The following is a 7,805-nucleotide window of genomic DNA, read 5'->3' on the forward strand; positions in this document are numbered from 1 at the left end:
GCCGGCCAGGCGCCGGGGGCCTGGCCTCTCCTCCATCAGTGCCCAGGCCTGGGGAAATTCAGCCCGGAGCCCAGTGCCGGGACTGGCTGGGTGGAGGCGGGGGCGCAGGACCAGGACTCCACCCTCCCCCGGCCCACACCCGGTGTCCCTTTTCCTCTCCTGCCTATTCTGCTAGGCCCAGCCCCCATCCCCACTTCACTCGGAGCCGTGGCTCAGTGAGCACTGGGTGCATTGTCACCCTGGGCCTTGACCGTGGACTAGGGCGGAGATGGGAAGGGGGAGGCTGGTAGAGAGGGGTCACCGTGACCTGGAGCTCTTCGCTTTTCCCTTCTCCCTGATAATACAGCGCTTTGTGATTCCCGGAAAAAGGTAGAGAAATGAGCCGCCCGCTGTCTCCCTTTAAAAATAAGATCCCCCTATTATTAAAGGAAATACGTTCATTAGAGAAAATGGAACACTCCAAAAAAAAGAAAATAAGAAAACAATCCCCCACCCCCCCATCCCCATCCGAGGCTCCGGAGAATTCTGGGGTGGGGGAGGGGTGGCGGGCTGGTGGGAGGAGGTGACCTTGGGGGTGGAGGCGGGGACACAAGCTGGCCCGGTGGGAGTGTCGGGCTGGCTGACCGCGTGGTGGGTCCGAAGTCACCCAACGCCTGGCCGGAGCGGCGGGTGCGGCCGTGGACTAGCCAGCCCCATCTGGAAGACTAGTGATTTTGTTGTTGTCTCCCTGCGCTCAACAACAAGTCCCAGTCTGCCGCATGGTGCCGGCCGCCGCAGCGGCAGGGGGGCGGGGCCGGGGGCGGGGCGCTGGGGCTGGGGGCGGGCCGCGCCCTTTGTGGCTCTCCCTCTGTGTGTTCGTTCTGTGCCTTCTCTGTCTCCTAGAAAGCACCTCTGGAAATTACCCTGAGCACCCCCTTGGGCAGCACACCTCAGGCGGACTCTTCCAGAAACAAGGACAGACTATAGTGTGTGTGTGAGTGTGTGTGTGTGTGTGTGTGTGTGTGTGGCGGGGAAGCATGAGGGTGGGAGGGATGGACAGGGTCTCAGTCCTCCGGGAGCGGCGAGCTGCTTCCACACCACTGACAAGGGCAGGGAGAGAGAATCCCCCCGCAGGGGCCCAGGCGTCTGGTTATCTCTGGCAGGAGAGAGCCAGAGCGTGTGCAGGCCCAAAGGGGCATGTGCTCATGACCAGGGTGCCTGCGATGTTGGTGCCCTGGCAGCCACCTGGAGGTCACGCCTGACCCTGGCCGGCCCGGACCTCACCTTGCCTACCCCAGGGAGGAGAGAGTGGACTTGTGCATATAGAACTTCTTCTTGGCCCCAGAATCTGCCTCCGTGCTGCTGGGCCCAGAGGTGTCACCAAGGGAAAACTGAGGTGAGAAAGCCCAGTCCCCCAGCTGAGCCTGGAAACCAGTCCCACACCACGGCAGAAGCAGTGATCATACAAACCACTTCCCATCCTTTGTCCATGCCTCCGTGTGGGGGACACCTTGCCCTCAGATGGTCACCAAGTTCCAATGGTGAGACTCTCAGTGGGACAAATTTTTCAAGCAGCAAACTCAAATGCCCTCCCCAGTCCTTTCTAAGTATATTCCCACCCTCCTCCTCCACCCTGGAGAAGGAGGCACTCCTGGGGCCCTTGGGCCATAGAAGGGAAGTGTTGGTCAGCAGCCTCAGGAGGCAAAAAAAAGACTGGGAAAGTGTTTGTTTGTTTTAGAACACTAACATATCTTACCAATTTAAATTGGGTTGGGAGTTGTACTCCTTTAGGGGAACCCTAAAAATGCAACCATGGTTGAGCTCACCCTGCCTCTGCCACTTGCCAGCTGTGTGACCTTAGGCAAGACACAACCTCTCTGAACCAATCAGCCCTTCACTTCCACCCAGAGGCTGCTGCTGTCAGTGTCTCAGCTCCTCCAAACTGGCTCTCTCCTTCTCCATTTCCTGCCTCTTAAATTCTCTTTACTCCAATCCTGCCTGAAACCAGTGGGCAGCCAGTCCTGTTAGAAATCTCATTCACACTTGAGAAGGCTGCAAATTGGTGTCACTCAGCAGGTGCCTGCCCTTCACTGGAGGAAAGGGGCCTGGATTGGGTGGAAGGGGGCAGAGGTGGAGAACACGGGAGGAGGGGAGTCAAATCTCTCCCAGGCAGTCCTCAGTATCCAGGGCTGCTATAGAGACAGAAAGGAGAGAGATCCTGCCTCAGTGAAACAAGCATCTGGGGAGGGTAGTGGGGTGCACTCCTGATTGGAGAGATGGACAAGAGTGCCCCTGTTGATATGTAGCAAGGTGCAAAACAGAGGGAGCAAGGCACTCCCTGGGGGGTGGGGAGGGAGTCCTGGCTTCAAAGTCAGACACACCCCAGTTCCAATCCTGGCTGCACCACTTACTAGCTGTGTGACTTTGAGGCAGTCACTTAACATCTCTGAGCCTCAGATTCTTTAATTGTAAAATGGAATTGATCACGACTACCTTGCTAGATTATATGTTAATTAAGAGAAGTGCCAATAATATATAATGGCATATGTAAATACTCAACAGTAGTCTCTTTTGCCTCCTCTTTCATAGTTTTTCTTTTCCAGCATCTGGGGTACCCACAAGTCCCCTTCCCTGAAGTAGCAACAAATGAGAACCACCATCTCTCTATTAGTCTCCCACATCGCATGGAAGTTTTATCCCATTTAAACGTTTATCCTTCCCCTCCCCAGATCAGTATCTTGTCCACTTCAGGAGGCTCAATATATATTTAAAGAATGATTATAGACCAAGGGTCCCCGCCCTCACCCCCCTCCTTTTCTTCCCTCCCCGCACTTCTCCGTTTTAAAAATGCAGAAACCAAGACTTAGGTTGTATGATTTACCTCTAAGTCACTCAGCAAAATAGACAGCTTACTACTTCTTAAGGTAACTTTCTAGGAGTCTCAGAACACAAAATGGTTGGTGATCCAAGGGTCAGGCATCTGGAGTCCCCTTACCTCAACTGCATCGCCCGGGTTTAGGCAGCCAGCAGCCAGCAGCCAGATCTAAGCGCGCGTTTCCAGGGATGAGCAAGGAGGCAGCGCCCTCTGATGGATCCTGTAGGTAGCTGCGCCTTAGCGCCCAGTCTCAATCTTGGCTGCAAGCTGGAATCACCTGATAAGCTTTAAAAATCTCCACATTCAGGTCACATTGCAGACCTGTTACATCAGAATCTTGGGGTGTCACCCAAGTGTCAATATTTTTTAAAGCTCCGCAGGCAATTCTAATGTTCAGCCAAGATTGAGCAATAATTACAGATTAACTTTATATGTGAAGAAATTGTAGTGTAGAATGGAAAAAGTTAACGGTGGAGAATAAAATTCCCCTGGATCAAATCTTGCCAGTTTTCCACAGAAAGTCAGTCATGTGAGACTTGACATGGTTCTAAAAATCCTGGAAAATCTCAGGAGTTGGGAGAAGGTATAAAATACCGTAATTGTCTTGGTGACAGGCTGTGTCCAGGTAGGTTCAAAGTCACTGTTGGATCAAGAGTGCTAGTAGAGCGGGAATGTGCTTGAATAAAATAAGTTATTTACATTGGCTCCCAGGTTGTGTCCGCTTCATACCCTCTAACACATCGTATTTTAAACTTGAGCATGCATGACGAAGCTGTTAATCTGCTTGTTAAAACACAGATCGCTGGGCCCCACCCACCCCTGAATTTCTGAGTCAGTAGGTCCAACAAATTTCCAAGTGATGCCTAGGCTGCTGGTTTAGGACCACACTTAGAGAATCGCTGCTACAAAAAATGGCCAGATCGACACCCGCCTTCAGGTCTGCACCTGGTCCAGCAACATGGGGATCCCCGTAGCATCTCGAATAGTCCTCAAAACAGGCATGCAAGGAAGGCAGAATGGTGCTTCGAGTGTGGCATAATGATTTGTAAGCACAAAGCACAGGTCAAGTCCGATGTCTCAAGTGCTTCTGGATTGACAAGGTTGGGGGGGATAGGGTGGGGTCCCTGGGGGCAGGGCTTGGATCATGGGCTTTCCCCCCCCAAGCTCCAACTCAAAAGGGTCTGTTATAGAGGAGCCCCAGTCTTTGTGGAAGGAGGAAATAGTTTCATTTCAGGAATGGGAAGGTGAAGTCCCTAAAGGTTGGGGTTGGAGGTACTGCCATTCACAGTCAAGATGCCAGTACTGGGCCATCCATATTGTATACTTGTGGACCTTCAACTTTTTTGCTTGATAATATTTTCTATCGTAAATTGTGATAGTTACAAATGATGTATCGTAAATATTGACATCTTTTAAAAAAATGTGTCTGTAAATGAATGTAGTGGACACATATATAGCAGAGCAATTTGATACTAACATTAACCATTTTTAAAATACATGAAAAAACTCTTACCATCAATGTTAAATTTTATCTGAGTCCTATGCTCCTGGAAAGCAGCAATGGTGAAGAAATTTCTCCCATCCTTTTGTGTTCCAGAAACTAGTTACTGCAAAGAAACACCCTGCCCCATATGACTGATAAGACTCCAGGATTCCCCCATTGTTTACCTATGACAAGTCCTGGCACGGACACTCCAAATTCCCATTCTTTGCCTCATTGATGATTAGCTGAACTGCTGGACCCATGGATCAATTGGAATAAAACGCTCATTAACCAAACTTTGGTTAAGCTTCTTTTCTTCCCCTAGGTCCCTGAACACACCCTCAGCCAGAGCCAGTTTACAATCCCTCCTTAATGACCCCTCCAGGGAATAGGCTGGCCTCAGGGTAAAACAATCTCCATATCTAATATCAATCTACTAACCTAATAGGATCTGGGATCTGGTCACTGCCACCCCCATATCCTGTTCTTTCTAGCCCCCTTTACTCCTCCCTATAAAGGAAAACCCTTTTTGCCTACCCTTGAGAACTAGCAGAGCATTTTCTCTATTGCAATAAATAGCCCCTCCCAAACACCCACCCCGCTAATCCTTTCAAATAAAGTCTCCCCTTACTAAATCTGGATTTGTTTTTTATTACATGCAACATTCTTTTTTCTTCTTCAACTTACATTTCCATTCAACATCCACTATGGAGATTTATCCTAGCATAATCTATTTTCATGCTTGGCAATATTTTCTGGAGAACCTGATCATACTTTTATGTCACAAAATTATGTATATCAATTTGAACTTGTTAACTCTAGAAAAATGTCCTGTGACCCATGAGGTTCTACGTGTTATTTTTTTTCCTTCTGGATTGAGACATTGTTGCTATTATTTCTATTACAAGTGAGCAAATGATAAATATACAGCATTTCATTATATGAGCAATCATCTTTACACATAAAAAGTGAGTTTTAATTAGAAATGCCATTGGAAACATGTCTCTTTAGGAGATAGATGGAGCCAGTTATTCTTCATTAAGTTTATAAATCTGGGGATGAATATCACTTTTTGCAAGAATGGGAAAGAGTTGGGCCTTCTGTTTTGTTTTTATGGATGTAAACACTGATAAAAACATTGTTCACATAAAAAGCAGATAGAAGTGGAAGCAGTTTTCTCTGGCAATGTCAGTTCTTTTCATTCCTGATAATTATCTAGCCTCAAAAAAAATTTTTAATGACCCATTAGCTGGCAACATAATTAAACCCTCCTCGGATCATAGCGAAAGCAAAGAATCAGAAACCCACCAGACTTGTAGAAGGGTTTCTTGCCCAGTCCTCAATAATAACCCATATTTAGAACAGTCTTATTGAAACTGATAGGTGTCATTTCGGGGGGGCTCCGAAAAGCCTGGTCCTTTATGTCTCAGTGCAGAAAGAATTCAGCAAGAGGCTAAGTGATAGATAAGAAGTGATTTATTAGAATGGGACGCTTGTGAGGCTTACACGCGGGCGGGCAAGAGGGTGCCATGCCCGAGAACTTAGTGGGAACTTAGATTTATAATCAAAGGAAAAGTGGGGAGGGGGAAAAGACCACTTTCTTTTTCATTCTTGAGTAGATGTCATGCTTCCATCATCAACTCCTCGTCCCGGTTGGGCAGGGGAGTTTTTTGTCCCTACATAGTCAAGCCAGGACTTTAAAAATTATTTCAGGTCTCTGTACAATGAGCACCTTTCTATACTGAGCTCACTGGGCAGGATGTGGGTCTAATGCCACCATTGTTTTATTGTTTTGGGGCATGTCTCGTGCTTCTGTCACATGGTTTTGTTGCTAGGCAAGCCTGCTTGGTTTTGTGGTTAAGTAAACCTGCTTTCTTGAGTGATCATTAATCTTACTGTGGTCTCCCAAAACCTCCTAAAGTTCCCTATCTACAATCCCTTAATGGGGTTTCTAAGCTGACTATTTGATTATCCTACTCAATCCCTATCATTATTTTTCTTCTTCCCCAAGACTACTTTTATTTCCCAGGGTAATACCACAGAGCAAGATTTAGAATGTGTGTGTGTGACTTTCCTTTGTAAAGTGGGAGACAGCTGGTTATAAAAAGGGAGAGGGAAGCTGGACTCCAAGGACTCCAGGTCCATTCCCAGGTCTAGTCCCATGGGAGTCGAGGATCCGGTTACTGACTCTCTTAAAATCCTCCTTGCCCCGAGAGTTGCCTCTGACAAAGTCTCCTTGTCTGAAAACAGCTGCTCTGCATCCCCTTCCCTTCTGCTCTCTGTCCTCTCAATGTTGCCTCTGAAGGAGTTCTGGAATCTGTCCCAAGCTCTTTATCCTCTCTACCACCCTGGCCACCAGGATCTTATTCCACCTGAATGTCCACAATCACCCCAACACCTACGCCTCTTTCTCCAGGCCGGGTCCATTCCTTTCCTACTGCAGCCAGAGTGAGCTTCCCCAAACGCAAATCCGCTGGTGAACCAGCTCTGGCTTGAATTCCTTCCAGCTCCCCCAAGCCTTCAGGAATCTGAGTGGAAAGCCTTATCCCTCTAGTGGCCTTCTCCTTTGTCCTGCTTCCCTCAAATCTGTACCCTGGTCAGAAAGAGCCAAGTTTTGGAACATGTACCCCTGGCCTTCTGGGTACATTTGCGATGCCACTGCTGCTTGCACAATGGAGCTAGAAGGAATCTGACTGCGTTGGTCTTTGTTTGGACCCTCGCTGTTTTCCCTTAATTTCTTGAAATGTCTATTTCCTTAATCGTAAAACAGAAATAATAGTACAAATCTCAAAGGGTTCGTCAGATTAAAGGGGTGTATTGCCTGGCACACTGTTAATGCTCACATAATAAATGCAAACTCATTGTTATTGTTTTTATTATTCACGTTGCACTGTTATCTGTTAACCTCTGTTACTGCACCAAACCATGAGCAACTAGAGTCCCCAGTGATTGTTCTTATTCTGTGTATCCCAATGCCGAGCCCATAGTAGGAACTTATTACTTATGAGTAAAGTATCGCAAAAGGATAAATGAAAAAGTAGCGCCGAAGGAGCAAACCTGACTTAAAAATCTTTTTTTTAGTGGCCATCGTGTATATTATTTCACCGAAACCCCTCGACACCAGAGGAGGTAGGGGTTATTCCTATTCTGCAAATGTGGGTGTGTACTCTGTAAGTCAGCCTGCCTTTAGTGGCACGGAGCTCATAGGAGCCCACATCCCGACCCAGGGAGCGGGATGGATTGGACAAAAGTGGGAGCAGAAGTGGGCGATAGGAGGCCACGATCCCCTCCAACCGCTTTAAAATTTCCCGCGGGCTGGGCCAGCCTTGGGCACAAACCACACCCCTCTAGGAGTCCCCGCCCCTTACGCTCCCAAGCGCCAACCCGCAGCGAGCCAGGCTCCCGGCCAATCAGAAGAGGTCTTAGGCGGGCGCTGCGGTTCAGCAAGCCAACAGGCTGGCGGCCGGA

This window comes from Eschrichtius robustus, chromosome 1, assembly GCF_028021215.1.
Source record: "Eschrichtius robustus isolate mEscRob2 chromosome 1, mEscRob2.pri, whole genome shotgun sequence".
In the NCBI taxonomy this organism is placed as follows: domain Eukaryota; kingdom Metazoa; phylum Chordata; class Mammalia; order Artiodactyla; family Eschrichtiidae; genus Eschrichtius; species Eschrichtius robustus.